Genomic DNA, 24735 nt, shown 5'->3' on the forward strand with positions numbered 1-24735 from the left:
AAACTGGATCCAAGGAATTATTTGTTCAGTGCATGGAGGCAAATAATGATACACTCTCTATGCACCGTACTTTAACATGCAAAGATCTGCTTAGCATTTGTATCGCCTTCTCCTGGATGTGCAATTTCATTTTGGGCAAAAAGGTAGGGTAATTTACAAATATACAGAGAGTTACTGGAGCTTTATTTTTTTCTTCAAATCAAAGGATACAAATCAGTTAAAGGAGAGCATAACACATGATTTGTAAAGATTTTTAATCCTAAAAATGGCGATTTCCTGGCTCTTTCTGCTATTCTGGCTAAGATATTAAATAGGACAGTGTTCAAATAAGGGTTAAACTCACCTCCCATAGGTGAACCCAGGTTAGTAGTAAAGGAGTTGTACAGGTGCCTCCTATGCTACCACCTGCGTGTACATTTATTTAGCTAAATACAGATACAGAGATGCCCAAAATCAGGACGCTTCTCTTATGGTTGTAAACGTGCTAGTCACAAAGTGTGATTTCTGAATATTAGCATTGACAGAATAGCCACTGCAGCTGAGGGGCTGAGATCTCCTCCTGGAATGTGCATAAACTACTGGGCGTAGCAAGTTACAGGCAGTCAGGACAGCATACTGAGTTCACAAATAATTGTGAGTATAATGTCATTCCATTGCCTTCCTAAATCACCATAATGTTCACTCCTGTACTGATACCTCAGAGACTCTAAAAAAATCCCTTTTCTTGATTCATTGACCTAATGGGTGAGATGTGGAAATACAGTAGCACCATGTGAGAAGCACCCAGAGGTATTCCAGTTAGTTAGTTTACAGAGAGCTCTCCCCAGGTTGTGTGTGTTGATTTAAAAATTAAAAAAAACTATATTGAGAACCATCACTCGATGACAGTCCTTTTTCTTCATGCCTTTTCAATGTGAATATTAAGATTTTAATCTAAATTTTTTACAGACCATGTTAATTTTTAATTTCTAATAAAATGTCTTTTTCTTTAAAGAGTGAGACAAGAAGAAAAGCTCTGTGTAAATGGAAAACTTGGATCCCTCACCAATAGAAGTTGGTCCAATAAAAGATATTACCTCACCCACTTTGTCTCTCTGATATCCTGGGACCAACACAGCTGCAACACTACAAACAACAATGGAGGATATCTTTTTTTTTTTTTAATCATTTCTACTGGAAATTGGAATAGCAGTAAATTATACCCATTAAGAGAGGTCTGCCCTTAAAATTAAGAAGAAAATAGAGAAAGTTTTATTAATAAAACCCAAGAACTACTTTGGCCAAATAAATATAAGGAGCCAGACTCTGGCCTATACCCTATGATAGTTCTAACACGGAGCATCCTCAGCTCTCATTTAGCTCATGTCCCAGTGAAATTATCCTGGCTTCACTGAGGATGAAATTGCCCTTATTTTTTTACATTTATAGTTGGAAGTTTCTAAAACAAAATAATAATGAATACCTTCAAAGGTTTGATCATGGCACCTGAATGAAGCAGTCTCTCAACTCCTTAGGTGAAACCCCCAGTTTTAAGGGCTGGATGCATCAACAGATTTCATGATGATCCCACATTCCTGAGCATTATTTGTGTTATTTTAATTGCTTTTTGTTTGATAACGTCCTACTTGTTTGATAGAATTTGTTGTCTTGTGTATCTTTGAGAGTTACTGTGGCATTATGTAGTATTTTGTACATTGTACAAGAAGTAAAATAATTTAATAACAAACTGTAGCACTGTGAAAGGTCCTAGATCGGGGTGGCGAAACGTACTGACCCCCCAAGCCACACATGATAATCTTCAGAAGTTTGAGAGCCTGGGCACCTTCCGGGACTCGAGGCTTCTGCCTTGTGGGAGGCACCTGCCCCACTTCTGTTGAAGCCTCCCCAGAGGCACCATCTTCTTCCGGCCTGGAGGGTGCTCAACCCCCCACTCTTGCCCAGGCCCCAACCCCTTCACCCAAGCCCCCACCTCATCCCACCTCTTCCCGCCACCACTCTGCCCCAGGCCACGCCCCAACTACCCCTTTCTCCAAGTTCCCACCCCCACCCTGCCTCTTCCCACCCCTGCCCCCCCCACTCCTCCCCCTTCCTCCCAGAGCCTCCTTCACGCCATGAAACAGCTGATTGTGGTGGGTGGGAGGCACTCGGAGGAGAGGGAGGAGTTGATCAGCAGGGCTGCTGGCGGGCAGGAAGCTCTGGGGGGAAGGGCGGAAGCTGGCTGCCAATGGGTGCTAAGCAAACACTAATTTTTTCCCTTGGGTGAAGCACCCACAGAGTCAGCGCCTATGGCCCTCCCCACTGGGCAGAAGCCCCTAGCCCCACCACCCCACCTCAGGGCAGAAGCCCCAAGCTTCCCCTCCCACCCCCCTAGTCTGGAAGGTGGAGAATTCAGGGCAGGGGGACAGACAAGTGGGGCTCTGCAAGCCACACTTGAATGTAAAAGAGCCACATGTGGCTTGCAAGCCATGGTTTGGCCACCCCGTCCTAGAGCCTTAGTTTTCATAACTGTGAAAACTAAAGACTGGTGAAAACCTGGCCATGCTGAAGTCAATAGCAAAACTTTCTCTCTGGGTGTGTCTGCACTGCCATAAAAAACCTGCGGCACCAAGTCTCAGAGCCCAGGTCATTGGACTCAGTCTAAAAATTGCAGTATTGACATTTGGGGGGGGGGTCTCAGAGCCCTGGCTCCAACCCGAGCCCTAACATGTACGCTGCGATTTTTAGCCCTGCAGCCTGAGCCTCATGATTCTGAGTCAGCTGACCCAGGCCAGCTGCACCCATGCCATGGGTTTGTTATTGCAGTGCAGACGTACCCCCAGTGGTGCAGGATTCCAGCCTCTGATTATGTCTCTGATTGGGTCCACCGTAGGCCACCTGCTGACAGTCCTACCCAGGTGCCTCAATCTCCTTCTGGAAAATGGTGGTGGTTTTGTTTCTGATAGGAAATTCTAGAGGCATCAAGATTGTTGCTATGGGCCATTAAGTCCTGGGTCTTTTTGCTGAGATTGCCAACAAATGTGCCAATTGCACAGATGGTTTTCCTGAGGTGGGCACCAAACACAGTTCAGATCAGCAGGGATTCTCCCTTTCTTACACAGTTTTACAATTGTTCGTCATATTTTCTTTAGCATATTTATCTCAGATATTCTGGAGAATGTGTGACTTATTCAGTCTGTTTTACAAATCCGAAGTCCTTTCCACAGTGACAGACTGAGATGTCAGACTCAAAACCTGGAGTCTGAGAAATGTGCAGTTAGGATAAATATATTTTGAAAAAAATAATGGTAATCAAATAGAAGAAAGAGGAAGTGCATTGAAATGTGCTACATATTACTCATCATTTTGAAATAACTGAACCCAGCCGTCTTTATCCTGTAGATTTTGAAAAGCTGATATCCTCTCACATTGCCTTAAAGGCAAACTGTTCATAACCATACATTACAATATTGTGCTAAATAAGTGCCTGGCTTACTCAACTGAAGACAGGTCTAGAGATTGTATAGTGTAGTTGTGTGAGTATCAGTCATTGTCAAATGAGGGATCCAAGTGCTATAGTAGACTAAAAACTCTAACATCTCAAGTAGGTGCAAACTGAGCATATTAAAGAAGGTGAAAGCCAGGTCAGCACTACTGATAGTGCTGTGCGCTGCCACTGGGGAGAATCATATTCAGTTCCCAGCCTGGTTCTGCTGTTCCTGAGGTCAGTAAGGGCAGCGGAGGTCCCAGCAGGTGGGGATCCCTCCACGGCATGGTGTGGGGAAGTGTCTTGAAAAGCAACTGCCCCAAAGTGTTCTCAGCAGCATGGATGGACTGAAGGGAACTCTTGCCAGTCTGTGGCTGGAAGGTTGTTTGTCATAGCTAGAGCAATATGAAGATTTTACTAGGCAAAATACACCTGGCTTATTTACAAACTGGAAACTTAGGTGAGGTTCACTGACAGACTCACAGACTTCTGTGCTCCGAAGTCAAACAGGAGGAAAACATGAAGTTTGGCGGTTCTGCATGTTTTTGACCTGAAATCTGGTGAAACTCATTGGTTTCAGCTGAATTTCACGTTGAGGTTGTGTGTTTGTTGGAACCTGAAACTCAAAGCTATATTCAAGGGGAGTGAAACCACATGAACTGAAAAAAAATTTGCAAACCAAACTTCCTGAGTTTCCCCCAACACTAGCTACAAAGCAGCGCCTTCTTGGGTAGGAGTGAGGAATAATGTGTGGGGAGGGGAAATTAGACAGGATGCCTTGGTGCTCACCCAAGGATGGTGACAAGGTCTGGTTACAAGGTCTGGCATGAACAGAGGCTTAAAGGAGGGAGAATAGGGTTATACAAAAACTGTTCCTATGATGAAAGATGAAAGGAGAACACAAAAGAAGAGAACTAGGATTGGTTTTGAAGCAACAAAGATGGTTTGGTTTTACAGGAACATAGGAATTGCCATATACTAGGTCCGACCACCAGTGGTCCATCTAATCTGGGATCTTGTTCCTGACAGTGGGCAGTAGCAGATGCTTCAGAAGAAGGTGCAAGGACCACTGTAATGAACAACTATGGAATAACCTTCCCTTAGAGGAAGCTTAGGAAGCTTTTTTCCTAAACCGAGGCAGTTAGTAACTGGCTTTTGTCCAGAAGCATGAGGGCTAATACCCCATGTCCATTTTTTTACCTCAACATAACTGGCTGGGTTTTCTTATGCATACAAAATTTTAATCCCCATCTGGAACTGCTAAGCTCTTAGCCTCAACGATATTTTGTGGCAGTGAGTTCCACATGTTAATGAGGCATTGAGTTGTATTTTCTTAGCTCAGATTTAAGCTTATTTAATTAGGTGTCCCTTTCCCTAGTTAAATCACATAGAAGATATTTAAAAATTAGCTGAATTATTTTTCTGAACTGCATCCATAAACAGTTTTAATTTTCTCAGTAATGCTTGTTGCAGTAAGCAATTTTTTCAAAGTACTCTGGAAAAGAATGTGACATTGTTAATATACTGATTCTAATTTTCCTGAGAATCACTAAATTTGGAAAAATAGAAGGCTTTAAGAAAAAAAAACCTTTGTTAGTGAGCAGTTAATTAAAGGGCTTCAGAATGGTCTTCATTGATTTGGACAAGAAACAAGAACACAGTTGATGCAAGTCAATTTTTCCTCAGTAGATCATTATTTAACATGAATGTCAGCACGCCAATGGCATAGGTAAAGTCATCAAAGAAAGGAGTAACATGTTATCTGTTTAAATGGATGTGCAAACTGGTTTAGGGAATTACATAAATCAAAGTGAAAGCCATTTTGTCTTCTGCACAGAATAAATAGTCAAAGGTCTAACCAGAGCTTCTGTGCTTTTGAGTAAAAGGAGATGCTAATACAACTGACCATTAGTACCGTTCTTACAAAAGGCACATTTTCAGTGAAATGATGCATGATATAAGTATGCTACTTTTAACTGTGTATAGATTTAATTCAAGTCGTTAATTACTGGGTGATTGCCGAATACTTGTTCCAAATGAAGCTATTTTAATCTTATTTTTTTTAAAAAAAGATCAATCTATTGTTTTTCAGAGTTAGGGATCTGATCCTGCAGACACTTATGCATGTGCTTAACATCAAGCACATGAATATTCCCACGGAAGTTAGCAGGACTATTAAAGTGCTTAAAGTTAAGTATGTGCATATGTGTTTTCAGGGTCAGCGTCCTAGTGATCAAAGGCTTGCTTACATAGAGGGAAATCCTGGCTCCATTTAAATCAATGGAAGTTTTACCCAGGTGAAGCAACAATCAAAACTTGAGAAATCTGCCCAGAATTATTCACCACAAGCAAAATCATGCTGCCATCACACAGGCAAAAGCTCTTCTTGATGTCCATGGAATTTTGCCTGAGTAAAGGCTCCCAGGTTTGGCCCTACATTGTTTCCTCCCTTCTTACCTGCAATTATGTCACATACAGGGCTCCGACTGAAGTCATTGGAGTTTTGGGTTCAGATCAGTGGCATGTGCTGTAAATAGCAGTGCTGTAAAGGACAGTAAATCCTTTATGTGCCTTCTTCAAAGGCAAAATATTCCATAGAAAGACTGAATTATGACTGACAGATGATTTAAATGTCTTTGTAGAGGAGATATTGCCATCCCAATTCCAACGCTCTTGCAGCTCGTAAGATTTTCCATTAAAAAAATAAAATGTTACAAGTGAATGGTGGCATCATGTTTCATGGCTGTGTTGTTAGCAACAAAAATACATTGAAAACATTGACTAATTAATGGCCTTTCTCCAGTTTTGACTTGTGCGCACACACCTTCTCTCTTGACTTGTGATATGTGCATCGTACACGACAGCTGTGCATAGTGCACACTGGATCTTGGACTTTGTTATGCAGGATGTACAGGCATAGGCCAGCATGTTGGAAGGGTTTCATATTTTTATTATTTATTATATGTATTACTGTAGGACCTAGGAGTTCCAGTCATGGACCAGGCCCCCATTGTGCTAGGGCCTGTATGAACACAGACCAAAAAGGCCTTGCATTTTCCCATTGGCCTCATTTAGAGGCCCAGAATAAAACCTTCTTTTCCCCTGATACACACAAGGGGCAATGTACACAGAAATACACAGGCACAATTTCCGCAAGCCTGTATTTGCGATGTCTGTCCACGTAAGATGCCTCTTCTACAAGCATTACATTCTGAAGAGGTCCTGCATTTCTCAGTAGCTGTAGTTTACAGGAACCAAATGGGCAGAAATGCAGTTTCCAGCCCAAGAAAATGGGCATCAGGACAGCAGGTGATGTTGTAACAGTTGTCAACTGCCAGCTTTCTATGTTAATGATGTATCCTGTGTAATGTGATGCCTTGATCTGAATCATATATTTACACATCATTCAGATCAGGGCACATGGATGCCATAATGCAAAAGGATTTAGTGAAAAAAGTAACATGCCATATTCACAGCTACACAGTGTTGTATGTATATATGTGCAATGATCATGGATTATGAGGCCTGATTCAGAGCCAACTGAAGTCAATGTAAAGACAACTATTTTCTTTGATGAGTTTTGGACCAGGCTCTACCTGAGGCATTTGGGGATAACTGAATCAGTCAAAACATAAGTTCAGCTTTAATTTTATACTGACTATTTTTGGAAGAAAGGAATATGTATGGTTTCTTCCTTTTGGGGAATGGGCAGCCTTTTCTGGACATTTTCAATTCCATTTATAGTATGTTCATCTACTTAATGTAGCTGGTACCACCTTTAGGGTATGCCTTGTTTCTTTAGTATGCCTCTAGTATTTTCACACAAGTTACAAGGCAAAGTTGCATTTTGCATCCCAGAGTAAATTACATGAACACCCATAAACTACCTGATGGTAGAATTGTCCCTAAGCTTTAAAGTCATAAAACAAACATGACATTTATTTCCCTTTTTTGGGAGATTCTTTGAATTAAATGTAGAAATTACACTTTACACACTTATCAAGAAAATCCAAAATTGTGCACAAAACCTCAACTTTTCTGTTTATTAAAGGAGAGCACCTTTTGGGTTGATCTCTAATAATACAGATATTTTGCCAGCAGTAGTTAGTGATTTACTAGAAATTATTGATTTCAAACCTTAGTTTCCCAGGGCTGCTAAACATATTCTGTCATAAGGGATATGCATCCATCTGCGAAAGGCCGCAGCCAGTCTAGTATGAAAAGCGTGTGTTTTCTCCACTAGTGTCAGCTCTGGGGCAATAAAAGTAAAGCTCTACTTGCTTTCAATACATGACTTTCGAGTCATGGTCACATGCTTAGCACACATGTGAGAAAACAAGAAAACAACAGAACGCCACTAGCCATCACCTTCAGCCCCCAACTAAAACCTCTCCAACGCATCATCAAGGATCTACAACCTATCCTGAAGGACGACCCATCACTCTCACAGATCTTGGGAGACAGACCAGTCCTTGCTTACAGACAGCCCCCCAATCTGAAGCAAATACTCACCAGCAACCACACACCACACAACAGAACCACTAACCCAGGAACCTATCCTTGCAACAAAGCCCGTTGCCAACTCTGTCCACATATCTATTCAGGGGATACCATCATAGGGCCTAATCACATCAGCCACACAATCAGAGGCTCGTTCACCTGCGCATCTACCAATGTGATATATGCCATCATGTGCCAGCAATGCCCCTCTGCCATGTACATTGGCCAAACTGGACAGTCTCTACGCAAAAGAATGAATGGACACAAATCAGACGTCAAGAATTATAACATTCAAAAACCAGTTGGAGAACACTTCAATCTCTCTGGTCACTCGTTCACAGACCTAAGAGTGGCTATACTTCAACAAAAAAGCTTCAGAAACAGACTCCAACGAGAGACTGCTGAATTGGAATTAATTTGCAAACTGGATACAATTAACTTAGGCTTGAATAGAGACTGGGAATGGATGAGTCATTACACAAAGTAAAACTATTTCCCCATGGTATTTCTCCCTCCCACCCCACCCCCCACTGTTCCTCTGATATTCTTGTTAACTGCTGGAATTAGCCTACCTTGCTTGTCACCATGAAAGGTTTTCCTCCTTTCCCCCCCCTGCTGCTGGTGATGGCTTATCTTAAGTGATCACTCTCCTTACAGTGTGTATGATAAACCCATTGTTTCATGTTCTCTGTGTGTGTATATAAATCTCTCCTCTGTTTTTTCCACCAAATGCATCCGATGAAGTGAGCTGTAGCTCACGAAAGCTTATGCTCTAATAAATTTGTTAGTCTCTAAGGTGCCACAAGTACTCCTTTTCTTTTTGCGAATACAGACTAACACGGCTGCTACTCTGAAACATGCTTAGCACAATATCAGTATGGTTTAATTGTGGGATACTGAAAGAATTGCCACATTTTTGTTGTGAAACAAATTAATAGGAAATCACTGTTACAAGAAATCCTCAAATAAAGAAAACCACATTAAAATATTTCACAGAACTTTTAAAAAAAGTTTTCGCTTCTTTATATCTCAAACTCCTTCAGTTTCTTCCATCCTTAGAATAAGTTTAGTGCACAGTGCAGCCATCTATAATCCTGTCAGCAAAACAGGAGCCAGGTATTTCAATACCTGGTACAGATGAGATGCTTAAACAGGATTATTTGTGCTCAATAGGTGGAATTTAAGCACCTCTGTCATATGGATCAATTATTTTTAAGTTATGCATCGTACAAAAGAAAATATATGCCAGGGATAGAACTTTTTGTTCCTGAGAGCCCAGAAGTAATATCTGATTGGGCATTCCTTGGCTAATGGCCTTAAATATCTCCTGCATTCTCCTCTCTCCTTGCTCTCACTCCTTGCTCTTGGTCTCTACTGTGTCCACTCGGCCAGTGTCCACCTCTGTCACTGCCTTTCCCTCACTTACTCCTTGCTCTAACCCTCTAAACATTCATTCACATGATCTTCCTTTTGTCCACCTAACTCCACTGCCCCACTATCTCTCCCCTCTTCTTCCCCCATCCATCTCTCTGTCATCTTTACACTTCCAGATCCAGGCTGCCCACTCTTCTTACCTCAATTCCAAAACAGGAACTTGAGAGTGGAGATATGTCACACCAGGAGCCATGTCTCACTTCTCTCTGCCTCCTTCTCCCAGACCATAGATTGTCCAGTGGGGCACTCTGTGTCGCTTGACCTCACTGCTACCTGGCTATCTCTTCTAGAGTCTGATCGTGGGCTCTGGGCACATCCAACAGAATAAGTCTTTTGTGCCATTCTGGGCATTCATGCCTAAAGTTTCCCATCACTGGTCGATTATGACCAAGACTCTTGGACTTCTATAGCAGTTAAGGTCTAAATTCAATGGCAAGGTTCCTGGGATTGTATGGTACCATCTAATGATTCTGCTGTACATCTTCTGTTTGGTGTATTCCCCATCTCAGTATTGGGCAGCCTCGAAAGGAATATACACTTTATACTCACTTTTCCTAAGTCACTTATACATCATCACAAATTCTGCATTAACTAGACTGCAGACCCTTCTGGGCTGGCAGTAGCAGGAAATGACAGAACTAAGAGGGTTGCATTTTCTTTTCCTTATATTTTGTCATTTCACCTTTACTTTTCTTGTACAGCACTTAGAGCAAAGTAAAATTAATTTAGGGATCCTGGAAAAAGACACAGTTTTACATGGCTCCCCTTTACATGGCTTTGAAGGGACTGGCCAGATTTCTAGTTTTGTGGGTAGCATCTCTGCCTGTGCTAGATTCCTGCAAAGGGCTGGGTGAAGGCAGCACCGGCCCTGTCCCACTTCCAAAATGAGCAGTAGAGATGAGAACAAGACAAGTAACATGCTTCACTCAGGCTGAGAGTTTTCTTGGGCGTGCTCCACTAGGATACCAGATGGCTCTGGGGAATCCTATTGCTGTGCAGAGTCTCCTGGCCCTGTCTCAGCACGGGCTGTGGCTTAAAGCCACAATGTAGTGTGTAGTGTTTTCCTACACATTTGAATTGAGAAAAGCTATCTATATAATTGAAGCTAAGGATCACTGGTAAAGGATAGGTGACTTCCAAGCCCTGGAGATGTTGGAGCAGGTCCTCAGCTGGTATAAAACAACATAGCTACCCTGACTTCAAAGGAGCTAGGCTAAGTTACACCAGTTGGGGAGCTGGTTTGGAAATGAACCTGTAAGCTCCCAGTGAGGGCTTTTGCTCTTCCTACAGGTTGGGAGCAAATTGTTCCCCAGCCTCCAACAAGATCTTCTTGCTCTCACAGGACGGTTGAGGGAGTGCAGCTTCCCAAGCCACTTCAACGCTAATAGCTGTATGATCCTGAATCAATGCAGAGGGATCTGCCAGCCACAATAAGTGTTAACTGCTGCAGTGAAAGGAGCTATTTAAGCTGGCTACTAAAAGTTATGTCTGCCACCGCTATTTTAACAAAACATTTTGGTCATTAAATTAATTCAGGCATATCCTCTCTTTCCATGGGGAAAATACTGGGAGCATCCAGGCAAAGAGAATGGCATCTAGACTCATGGAGTATGACACAAAAGGAGAAAAATAACCATTTTCTAAAATATATTAGTGAGTGTATTTTGCAGTAACATCATAGGCAAACTTCCTAAATGTAGAATTGCTGGTAATGGCTGAGAAGAGAATAAGGTGCCCCTGATGCACTCTTTGTAAAAGCAAGAGTTTTAGCCATAATGGCCTGGCTTAATACCAATGGTAGAGTTACACGAAGCTAAATTCTGCCTACGTAGATACAGGGAAAGGAACGTCTGTTACATTCAGAGGGTGTTGCAAACCCAGATCTAAAAGCAGAATTTGGCCTTTCTGACTGCTTAATGTTACTCTTGTAGTTTCAGTTTATAACAAAGCTAGCTTTTATATAGTAATAATGATACTTAAAGTAATGATGTCCTTGATCAAGCCATATGCAGTGACAGAACCTGGGAGCTCTAGATCTAAAAGCATGAGCCTTGACTGCTTGGACTAAAGGACCAGGGCCATTAGCTTAGAGGCAATAGCAGCCTACAAACCTCTTATATGTGCCACCCAGCAGAGCGGGACAAAGAACCAAACTGTATTTGTGTAGGTTACATTAACATTTATGTAGCACTTTATCTCGACATTGTACAAATATTAACTAATTAGTCGTAGCAATTCCCTTGTGAGGAGGTATTGTTTCCATTTTGCAAAACAGAGATAAAAGCTATGTCTACTCTAGAGAAAGGACCTACAGTTCGCTTGAACCAGTGCACTAGGGTAAATTTCAATAGCTCAGTTGACCTACTAGCAAGGCTGTCTCATCCACATTTATGCTGCACTACACTATTGCAATGTGTACCCTCCCATAGAGTTATTCCCCTGAAGCAGTGGTTCATGGGAAATTTTTAAAGGCCTTTTGGGAGATAGTAGAATTATGGTGGGAGAAATCTAATTTTCATGAGTCCCCTGGAATTTGCACTTTTTCCTCAAGATGGAGTCAAAGATGATTGTCCAGCTCTCACTCCTGGTGCAGCAAGAAAGGTTTCTGCTGGAACTCTGGAAAGGTAATTGTAAGGTCGCTGAAGTAAGGGCAATCACAATGGAATGTGATTGCAGATAGAGAAGAGCAACATTCTAATTAGATGCTTGGCTTCTGTATATGGGCTGACAAATATAATGTGGTGTAAATGCTATGGCTGTGAGGTCCAAATACGTTATTTCTTGCAATAAAATTCTACAATTTTAGAGATGATAAATTGCATTTTCTGTGTTACTTAAAAAAAATCTCTCCTTATCTGCTATTTTGTATCTGACCACATGACATGGCTCGGCCAACCACTTTACATTCTGAGCTGGGCACGTCTATTTCTACTTGGGTATAGAAGCCCATCCAATCTAAAAGGGGAGCCAAGTGGCATGCCGAGATTTGGGAACTATGGGGGAACTGATGCATCCTGTGTTACAGACATGCTAGCAGAACCAAACAGCAAATTGCATACATTTCTCTAGTTAGAGAGGTTAAAAGATTTGCCTAAGTCTAATCAGTGAATCAGTAGCAGATTTGGGGCCAGAACTCTAGAGTTCCTGGCTGTCTGTTTAGCAGTTCGTACTGTGCTCATTGGCATGGGATCTGGTTCCTTGTCCTCTAGACCAGTGCTACTCAAAGTGGTGGACTGTGGACTGGTGCCGGTTCGTGAGCCATCTGCTGCTGGTCTGCGCGCACATTGGAAAAAAAAATTGCCGGTCCCCCACATCAGATAGCTTGAGAAGCACTGCTCTAGACCACACTGCCTCTCAGTGCAGCCTTGCAACGACAGCTGGGGATAGGATTGGCGACATCCCGGTGTTACTCTAGAAACCAGGAATACGAGTCCTGGAGGCAATGGCATCTTTTACAATTGGCAGGGGTCAACTGGAGATCGGCCTCACACAGAGGGTGAGCTCCTTCTCAGTGGGGGTGGGGAAAGGATTTTGTGTGAGAAGAACTCGGACTGCCTAGGAAGCCTCTAGCAAAGGTGGGAGGTATAATCTCAGGTTGCACAGAACCTCCTTTGAGAGCATCAGAAAGGAATTTATCATGCCTGAGGAATGATCACTGGGGTGCCCAGGTCCCCCTTGAAATCAAACTGGAGAAGGACATCAGGAGGGATGGAGAGTTTGAGAGAGTCTTTTTGGGCTTCTATGTTCAGGGGGGCTGGAACAATTTGTATAGTGATGTGAACCGCTGAACCAAACTGTAAATCCTGGTTATGATGAAAATCACTTCAAGCCAGAGGGTGCAGCAGCACGCCTAGTTCCAGCACCTCTGTCTGTGTGTAGCTTTCGATAAGGGTCACTGCAACATCTGTAAAGCACCTTCAAGATGTGTTCAGAGGTAGAAATAATAAACTTAGCTTTTTATCTCTCCCTATCCTGTGACTGATTTTTTCATAATAAAGGGATTCATTAAACAGTAGGGCTTAGCCTAACAGCGATCGGACCTCAAAAACAATTCAATTACATCCAATGAAGGTGAATCAGGGAGACGACTCTTTGCCCTGAACACCTTAAACAGAAAAAAGAGTGCAAAGAGGTAAAAATGACTCTCTAATCCCCAGGCACGAGCCAAGGTTTGGTCTTGGCTAGGAGCCGACTGGCTGTACCAACATATAAGACACTGAATGGTTGTGAAGTGTTGCTCTTCAGAGCTTACTGTCTCCCAGTCCAGAGGAGGCTGCTGTTGAGTGATGAGTGAAGTGATTCATATATATGAGAGATTTTGAGCACCTGCAACTCCCATGGATGTCAATGGGAATTTAGGGTGCTTAGTACCTCTCAGGATTGGGTCATTAAGACCTGATCCTGCCTGGTGCTAAGGACTTCCCATGCCAACCACCCTCATCTCCCACTGGGCTCGTAGTCTGTAATCAGCTAGTGGAAATCTTTGTGTGGCAGATTCTGTAAATGCCAGTTATTTCACACTTGCACATGTGACAAGAGGAGACTCGTGACCCAGGTGGCCATGATAATAATTAAGCTCAGTGCATATGTTTTGGGAGGAATTCCATTAGTAGGGGAACAAAAGATAGCAATCCTAGTAAAAAGAAGATGCAGCAAGACATCGGATCCTGCTTCTGAGTTAGTTTCATGGGCCTGGTTCTCCTCTCTATTATGCCAATGTAATGCTGTACAAATGGCTGGCTTGTTATTGCAGCACAGAGCAATGAATGTGCCCAAAAGAGTGTGAAGGAGAGAGAAGAAGTTACAACCCCTCTGGGAAGAGCTGCTCCTCTTCTTTAAAGTTACGTTTTGGTTAACATTCTACTGGAGTCCTCAAGAAAAGTCTCATCAGAGCAAGTCTCCATCCCATGCTTAAAACATGGACAATAATTTGAAGCATAAGCTCTGCACCTGCCCATAGCTGTCTAGAGACGTTTTGTGTGCCTGCATTTTTGAAAGTATCTCACGGTTTTGTTTCCTGTGAATGTGCATTCAGCCCTGCACACTCATGAAATGCTTAGCTGAGTTTGGGAGCCTGTACATAGTGGGCTGGGGGGGGAGGGGGAAGAGGAAAGAAAGAGGAGGTTGTAAAGCAGCTTGAGAACTGATACAATTTTGCTGTGAAACTGTGTTTCAGAGAACAACATTCTCAGGCTTTTGCAGCTTGTTTAATGAACCTCCAGCACCACTAACAACTTTAAAAACTCAAACATATTTTGTAGTCTCAGCATCTCAACAAGGAATCACTAAACTGAGGGCTTGAGAAGTAATGAGTGCTCCCAACTCCATGGGAGCTTCAGGATCGGACTGTAAAATAAACACATCACTAGTTGGCCCAACAGAGCCAGCAAATGTGAATAAGATCAGAGCTTGTCCATATAGCATAATTCCAAACTTGCGTTCCTAAACTGCAAAAACATTAAATATTTCGGTGGCCATATGCAAATCATTGAAAATCTGTTTATAAGAAGCATACCACATCATGCAGACATTCTTTGTATTGAGATCCTGTTTCCAACCCTTCTTCAACTCTTTATTTTTAAAGGACTTAATTAATAGTGAGTTAATTTTTTCAAGTGTGTGCGTGTGTGTGTGTGTGTGAGAGAGAGAGAGATGTGGACATACTTGGAATATTGTCAAATCATGCAGCTAATATAGAAGAAAACAAATTTATTCATGTACCAAAGCAAACCCCAGGATTTCACACATAATTTCAACCCTCTCAGTGAGTATCAGTTTGATAACTCAACAAATAAACACCTGTTTATTTAGGAATTTTCTTGTGGACATTCTGAACCCTTTGGAGACGAGGGCCCCGCATCTTCTTTTCTTAATGTCACTGTGAATTTGCTTGTGGAAGTATATGACACCACGCATGGAGCCTGAACAGCTGAGCTCATGCTTTAGGCATTCTCCCAGGACTGGATGGGGGAGGGGGACTCCTGGCGTGTATCCGTCTGCCTCTCTCATTGCATTTACACACACACAAATCATGTTATCATAGTGAAAAAATGTAAGAATTCCAGGAAACAGAGGAAGTTTGTGTGTTGACCTTAATACATTTTTTTCAGAGGGAGATCAGTCCAAACGTTAGAGGATGATAGACACTAGCTTAACTCATTTACAAATACTTTGATTCTCATTCCAATAATTACCTCTTTTTTTTTCCCTTTCAGCAATAATGTTGTTTGTATTCTATACCACATGGTTACTTTGGCTGAGAAAGAGAGCTTGAAAGCATCTGGTAAAAAGCTCTGTGGGACCCATTTTGACATTAAATGGATTCTTATAAGACGGCCAAATACATTTAGTTCTTATTTTCATTAAAATTGGGTGGGGGGGAGAGGGGGGAGGAAAGAGTGGGTAATGGACAGGGTTAATTATTAAGCACCTTCACTTGGAGGCCTGGGCTTAAGTCTGCCTTGGAACTCTGGTCTCGATCCTGTGAAGTGCTGAAGTGAGCACTCTTCCCCCAGATCCAGCGGTTAACTACATGCTTAATTTTAATCATGTGAGCAGGCTCCTTGAAGTCCATGGGACTTTAAAGTTAAGAAGTGCTTTGCTGGATCGGGGCTAGAGTGCTCAGCACCTTGCAGAATCAAACCGTAGCTTGCCTAGCATAGAGCCTTGATACGCTACGCCTAGCAGTGGCCTTCCCTTTTCTTCAGTGCTTATGTTTACAAGATTCTACACACACACACACACACACACACACACACACACACACACACACACACACACACACACACAAAGCCAGGAAAAACGTAGTTGATACTTAATACTTGTTTTTATTCAGACTGTCTCCTAATCCTGTGTACGGTGAACAACATGGTCATACATAGACTTATACTTGTAAAATGGCAAGTAAAAAAACATGCCTCTTGACTGGCTGATGAGAATTCCAATCAGTGAAAACATTTCAGTTTAATTGCATGGGTCCGACCTACCTTAGCCTCGTAACCCCAGTTACGAGCACAGCCGATGCCTTGTGCTTCACAACGCACCTGAACCTGGCCGTTATTTCACCCTGGTGTGTGCTGTGGCTTACATAACAAATCATAGACTCTTTTGACTTTTATAAAACATGTTATGGCTTCGAGTCGGTGTGTTTAGTGAGTGAGATGGCTTGAGAGTTCTGTGAATCAGTTGGATTGAGTTTGCAAAACCATTTCAATCTTTGAACTCCTTCTGTCTTGAAATTTAAACCCCTGGGCTTGTCCAAGGGTGACTCAATGAAAAATAAACAAGCCTGTTTTTCTCGCTAAAGTGCTGTGTGTTAGGGACAGACACCCTCCCCCACAAAAAAGCCAGGTTGACACAAGTGGGGCCCTTTATACAATATGTACAATGGGGCAGATCCTCAGCTGGTGCCAGAACTCCATTGACATCATTTGCCAACGATCAGCCCCACTGAATTTATTTCTCCAAATTTTTCTCTGCTCCCTTCTTCAGTCTCTCTGCATTTTGTTGGGTTTATTTTATCCTTCTGCTGTCTGCTCCATTTATTTTCACAGTTTTTTTCAATGTGTCTTTCTCCTCTCTTTCTCTGCCCCCTTTCTGTCCGTCTGTCAGGCTCATCTAAGTGGACCGCAGACCCAATAATCTTTGAATTAGGGTTGAACTTTCAGACTGTTCAAATGGATTTAGCATTAAGTAACATAAGCTCACCCTTCCCTACTGCTTATGGATTTGAATGCTGCAGTGTTAATGAGACTGTGTTAAGTTTATAGCATTTTACAAGTCAAATTCTGCCTAGTTTTATGCCATATGGGTGAACCCAATGAGCAAACCTCATGAGGTATAAATCAAAACAGATTCTGGCCCTAAGGTTCAAGTATCCTGGAGTTTTAAAAGTGAGGGGCTTTGATCTGGTAGCAAATGTTGGAACAAAACCCTATAGCTTTCCCAAAGATCCAACAGAAAGAAAATTGACACATATTAAAGAGTTCTGGTAACTCCAGGCCATTGTGTTGAGTCCAGGAATATAAGCTATAAAATTGGTGCTTCTGATTCTTTTCCAGAAGCTGCTTACAGCAGTGGAAAACTGGGAGTGTTTCTAGCCTGCACCTCTCAGCTGCATTGGCAGGGTTCTATCTTTCCTGGCTCCTGCATACATTACAAGTGTGTATGGAAGGTCTGCGGTGTCTCCTTTTCAAGCCGAAGCTGATTATAGAACCATATTTGCCTACCTTCCCTACCACCAAACAGGTCAATTTTCCAGAGGGTTTGATGTCACATAACCACACTACTCAGGGGAGAGCCAAAAAACACCTGGAATCTTTTCTACATAAAAATCCTTTCTATCCATCCATTCCCCATTCTAAATTATACAGCATGTGAATTAAAAAATAATACCTATAAATATAATAACGATGAATTATAAATAATCCGGAAGCATAATTGTATTCTTAGGCTTTTAGGATAAGGGAGTTGGAGGAAGGGAAATGTTCAGAGTGAACATGTAATGCATATTTACTGGCTAGCAATTGATAAAGGACATAGGGGTGTCTGAGTAAGAGCGAGAGAGTTTTCAGTAAGGAAATCTAGTGTTCATAACACTTAAATAAACTCCTTGGGGCAAAGCATACTCAGTATACCTCCAGTGAAGTCAACAGGGCTATGCTCATTACATCAGCTGAGGACCTGGCCCCTTATATCTAATGAGAACAGATCGTTGCCATCAATATTTTGGGAAAGATTTTCTGAACAGGTAACAATCTACACTATTTTACTGCCACATGAGAATTAAGAAGAGACTAGAACCAGGGAAGAATCTACCAGGTACTATTTCTAGTGCAATTCTGTGCTGCTAGCTTTGCCTTTCCATATTAGATATTAAAAGGATGAGCAGCATTTTAAAAAAAAAAAGCATTGGGCATTTGAGAAAGACAAGGGAGAACTGAATGGTGTGTGCAATTGTGGCCTATTTTACAGAGTGAGGCCCTGATTCAGCAAAACAACTTAAGCACTTGCTTTATTTATGGGCCCAAATAGTCCCACTGAAGTCAATGACATTTAAGTGCTTTGCTGAATCAGCGCCTAAATTATTTGGGGCAGGGGGACTTTAATATCTCCCAAGGAATTACACTTTTAATATCTCTCAAGGAATTACACTTATTAAAGGGGACAGCCTATAAATTAGTGTTCAAGGTAAAATCAATTTCTAGATAATACATATCCATAAAAGACAGATTGTTGGTTTGTATGAGCAGTGTATGAAAACTTTAATTAAACCCTTTTTAAATAAAACCTGTCATACATTATACTACTAATTGACTTGACCTGGTACAAAGAGGACTCTGCCAGCCAGAGGAGACTAAAGGAGATTATTCTGTCTGGTGCTGCAGCGGTTGTGTGTTAATAAAATTTATTTCTGCAGTCTTGCCCAACTCCCTATTGTGTATTCAAGAAATGTGTGGGCTTGAAGCCAGTCATCACAAAGCAAAAAGTAATAAAACCTCAAAAGACAACTTTTTGTACCTCACATTCTGCTGGCTTGCTGTGGCACAAAATGCATGGCCCATTCTGCTCAGATGCATGCCCCAGCTGGGTTTAGATTTCACTGCAGCACATTTTTATTTTATTTTATTTTGCAGCAGGAATTTTAAAAACCTGTATCTAATTAAACCTGTCGACAGTAATGAGGGAAGGATAGTGAAGGAGTCCAAAATGCTCAGAAATGAACTATTCTAGGCCAGGAGACTATATTTTATTGCCACAGTATTAGCTATCTCCAACATCAGCCACCAAAGCAACAAGATCCTGATATTCCTCTCACTTGCACCTGTTTTGCACAAAGCTAACTTCTGCTCTCGTCCGTACGGGTGTAAATCTGGAGTAACTCTGTGGAAGTGAGTGGAATTACTCTGGATTGACACTCAGGCAAATGAAAAAAGACTCTGGACATGACTGGAGTTACTCCTCATTTTTATTGGTGTAACAGAGAGGAGAATTAGGCCCATGAAGTTTTAACCATCCCCTTGATGGTGGTTGTCTGCCTGCCTATTGACAAAGGATTTTGCAATGTAAAGGTCTAACAGAGTCATCCCTGCTTCTACTCTACACTCTCACATTAAGTTTCTGATTCAGCAGCGCATTTATGCATGTGCTTAACTTTAAGCATATGAATAGTTTCACGGACTTCTGTGGACTACTCATGCTTAAAGTTTAGTATGTGCTTAAGGGCTTTGCTGAATTCAAGAATAAACCAGCAGCCTTTTCCTCTATCAAGATGCATATCTCAGGACAAAACTCTCCACCTTTTTATTATCTCTAGGGTTGACTTTTGCAATTTGCTCAATCTGGGACTGATTTTGAAATTGATTTTGAAACCAATTGGAAGCTTCATTTCCGCAGAATGTAGCTGCCCCCACTTGGGAGTAGGTCTAACTGATGGCAGCATATTTTGCCTGTACTCCACATGCTGCATTGGCTGCCAATTCATTTCAGAGTAAAACTGAAGGTGCTGGTGGTCTCTATTGATGAAGCCTTAAATGATCTAGATCCAAGTTAGCTCAAAGACTGTCATGTCCCTCCACACCACCTGCGCTTGTTGAGAATATTTAAATTCTCGGTGGGCAAAGCTCTTTGAAAGTGAGGGTGGGGCATTAACAGTAGCCAGCCAGGAATTAATTTCTGCCCAAATACATTTAAACCCAAACCTGCCCATATTAGAACACACTGCAAGACACATCTCTGTGTCCAAGTTTTCAACTAAGATTGGACCCTGGAATTCCAAACACTTAGCTTATGGACCAAGTTTGCTCCATCTTGCATCCTTTGAAGCTGCATAGCTGCAGAAAATCCATATACCTGGGAAAGTTAGTGGTTCCCGCTTTATACAGAGTAACTGGACATCATTGTAATAATAATAAATAATAATAATAATAATTAATATCTTCTGGGCTCATACTCAGGCTTAGCCCGTCTGGAGTAGCTGCAAGACAAATGTACAGAGTCCCCAGCACGCCCCCATTGCTACTCTTCATTTGGAGGGAAACCTTCAGAAGAGAGAGGCATTTTGTCAGAGCCCTTTCCCCTTCCCCTGCAACAGACTTGCACTCGAAGTGGGTCTGCATTTAAAAGGTGGAGATGATGCAGGCAAAATTTTGTAGTGGGAATAAATGATTTGCCGGCATATCTGGCCCAGTTTCTCAAATTCACCGCAGTAAAATAAATAAATAAAAATAAAATAAAAAACGCCCAATCCAGCCTGGAAGAACGAGCTGACAGAGCCACTGGCAGGATGTGTCTGCTCGTGATTTCACAGTGCCACCCATCCCTTTGCTGTGTTCCAGTGCTCCCCCCCTACACCCAGCCCCTATTGTTATTTTATGTCCCAACGCCAGCACTGATTGTGGTGATTGATTGACTTAGCTGGTGCTGCAGGATTCAAAAACAACAGCAACCCGGGTAGCAGCGGCTGCTCGTGGAAACACTGAGATAGCTGCCTAGGTTAATCCAAGGAGAGGCAAAGCAGTGCCCATGAGCTGCCAGCTCAAAGGACCTTACCATAAATTAAAAATACCTATATTATTTTTAAAAAATGAAAGATGTGAGTGAAATCCAGCAGGTGTTCCGAATGATCTGCACCAACTTCAGCTTTCTGGGCCACACAAAAAACCCCTTTCTCCCACTGCTGAGCAGTTCCTCACACAAGTAGTCCCATTGACTTCAATGAAACTATTCATGCAAGTCACTGCTCACCAGGAGAAAGGGGTTCACAGTTTGATTCCTCCTAGTTAATTATGACACTGCCAGAAACACAGAGGAAGGTATTTTAAAATAAAATACCAGTACCCCACTGCAATGTGTCCCCTCCACTCTGGCAGCCACGTGCCTTGCACTACCTCTCAACCAGAGGTACACATACCCCAGGGGGTACAGAGGTCTTCCAGGGGGTACCATCAACTCATCTAAATATTTGCCTAGTTTTACAACAGGCTTTGAAAAAAGCTCTAGCAAAGTCAGAACAAACTAAAATTTCATACGGATAATGACTTGTTTATACTGCTCTATATACTATACACTGAAAGGTAAGTACAATATTTATATTCCAATTGATTTATTTTATAATTATACGGTAAGAAAGAGAAAGTCAGCAATTTTTCAGTACTAGTGTGCTGTGACACTTCTGTATTTTTATGTCTGATTTTGTAGACAGGTAATTTTTAAGTGAGGCGAAACTTGGGGGTATACAAGACAGATCAGACTCCTGAAAGGGGTACAGTAGTCTGGAAAGGTTGAGAACCACTGCACTATAGGTTCCCATCACAGGGACCATTCATCCATGAAAGATCCTCTCATGGACATGCCCTCTAACAGCTCCTCTCCTCTCAGAGAGGTAGGCATTCCACAATGGCCATTAGAACATTGCACTCACCTTTGTCAACCTTTCTTTGTTTAAAAACAATGACTCCCCGACTTTCTGTCTGCTCCTGTTCCCTTCCCAGTCCCCTGCTCTCTCTTCCCCTTGTATTTGCTCCTGCTGCCTCTTCCCTAGAGAACCCATTTTCTGTTGTCTAGATGCCCTCTCACTCATAAACTAGGAGGCCAGGGGATCCACTCCCATTTCTCTTGCTTTTCCCACTCAGCTCATGGTATCCGCTGCTAGGCTCCCTGTTGGCTGCTTTATGAAGCTAAGTTCCTTCCATTATTGGCAACAGAGAAGTGGAGGTGGCTTGTTTCTCTTCCTGGTGGCAGCAGCTGCTTTTCTATCAGCAGCTCTTCTCCAAGCCCATGTGACTCACCAGCGCTCCATAAAAAATACATCACATTTATGATGGAGGGCATGTTTACAAGGTTACTAGGTAGCTTCTGACAAAACTAACTAAATAGCCTCCATATAAGTAGGCTCCCTCCAGTTAAAGCCAATGAGAGATTTGTCATTGGACTTATTGGCACCAGGATTGGTCCAGTGTGTGTGTGAATAAAACACAGAAAGAAAATAGTTACTTGTTTGCCAATACAGAGAAGTACAAAGTTAAATTCATCTGGAGGCTCAGCAGATGTTGATGTATGAATGGCCTGATTGATTTCAGTGTTATCTGGGTGCTAATAAAGATTTAATATGGCATCTTAGAAGGACCATGAGATAATTCTGAGTTTGGAACAAAAATGATTCAACATGATCTCATTCCTTGTTACAATTTCTTTTAAACGCTGACTCTGTTTTGTGCATTTGGTTGTTTTTGCAACAGTATCTGAATGAAGCGACTGGTCATCTTAGAATTTGAATGTCTGTTGTTGAATATATAGTAGTATTTTAGACTTAGGTATTCCAGATTCGAATGTGTGTGTCATTCTTCTTCTTTTTCCAAATATATATTGAGAAAGCTGTGCATGAGGACAAATTACTGGGTAGCCAATCAAGTCAAAGAATATTGCAGAGATCAATATTTTATCATTAAATATGATTAAATGTTTTAAATCTTGAAGCTTAAAAAATCTTGCTACAATTTTCTTGTGAAAAATGTAGCAACATCAAGAGCAGAAATAAATCAAGACGTGAGTGAATTTTTCTGATTAAGAAATAATACAAACAAATCCAATTTTCATTTCAGTTTTATGCTTATAATCTGATGGCCTCCTTGGAAGGCATGTTAGAGGATTTATACTTCCTGGGATGTTTAATTTCAGTCAGTGGTTTTTCAGAAACTGGGGTTTACTAAAAAGGTGAAAAAGAGACAGTTACAAAACAGAAAGGAGGAAACCAAGGAGGGCCCACCACCTACTTAGGTTGCAGCAGCTTGTATCAAGTTCCCTGAAAATGCAGAAATGAATCACTATTCAGCATTAGTTGAAGTGTCAGATGGCTATCCAACTGTGTCAATGAGAAAGCTCCCTGCTCCTCTGATTTCATGAATTCCTAAGGTTTAAAGAAAGTGGAAGCCCAGCAGACATGACTTTCTACTTTTACGTTTTAAGCTGCAATACTTATAGGACTGCCAGGAGCTTACCTTTGCCCATTGACTAACTCACCGAGCTTAACGTCTCTTCTTGTTTCAAAATACTAGAAGTTCGCTCAGGGTGTGATCTAAGGCCTACTGAAATCAATGGAAAGACATTAATTGGCTTTAGACCTGGCTCTAAGGTTCTTGATCCTTCGAGTACTTATGCATACCCTTAACTTTACTCACATGAGCCGTTCCATTGAAGTCAATGTGTTTGTCTTGACCAGGAAAAGTGGCTGAGTTTAGATTGGGTTTAGCTAATATATACTAGCTAAGCCTGATCTAAAGTCCACCTATTTTCTATTCAGGACAGACCCAACAGGACTAATAATACATGCCAAATGACTCGTGCATGAAAGTTTGCAGAATCAGAGCCTAAGATCACTTCAGTGCAGACCTGGTACCATTCAGAATGAGCTGTTTATCTGTCCATAAACACAAAGATTTAGTACTATGGCTGTTTCAAACAGCTTTGGGTTGAAATGCAATAAACGATATTCCATCCCACACACAACCCAAAAAAAGATTTTTAAGATGTTTCTGTTGTCTTTAATTTTGGAGAGTCGAACAAGCATCATTTGGAACCAGTTCTGAATGGTTCTGCCAACTGCTGATTAAAACATAATTTACTTTCCAAGTGAAATTTTTGCTGGCAGTTTAATACAAATGAAACATTTGGTCCGTTACGAGTAAAAATGTGAAAAATCTGAAATGTTTAAGTTGAAAAAATAGCTCCTTGGTATACTCCGAAAATATCCTTCCTGGTTTGTTGGGGACTCCCCTGCACACCTGTTGGGACTGAACATCACTACTGTCTCACTAATTTCAGTGCAAGTTTATGAAAATGATACATTGAGGCAAGACACTAGGTAATGCCAGAGCATGGGGACCACAGCGCTTTAATGGCTTATGTCGAGATGATGGCAAAATAATGTCACTGCAGTCACTAGAGACTACATTACTATGTCAAGATGATGGAAAAATGATTTTGATGCAAGTCTATTGAAACCATGTTAACCATATCAAGATGATTGCAATATGATATTAGGGAAAGACCCCGGAGACAATGCCTGGTAAGTTTATGGTAAAGTATTTCAATACAGAGCTATGTAAACATGATACATTGCCAAGGTGCTGGCATATTAATGTCAATCCATCAGTTGGGGTGCCCATTCTTCAGCTATTGGAGGCCCTTGCCTTTTATGTGCAAACTCCTGATTTTATAGTCCAGGCCATTGGGTACTCAGGTGGGTTGCACTGAACTGGTTTCCCGCATGTCCAGTGCAGTGCTGCATCCAGAGGCAAACCCAGGTATCCCAATCTACTTGCAAGGATTCAGCCTCATCT

The sequence above is a fragment of the Dermochelys coriacea genome, chromosome 9 (assembly GCF_009764565.3).
Source record: "Dermochelys coriacea isolate rDerCor1 chromosome 9, rDerCor1.pri.v4, whole genome shotgun sequence".
Classification (NCBI taxonomy): Eukaryota; Metazoa; Chordata; order Testudines; family Dermochelyidae; genus Dermochelys; species Dermochelys coriacea.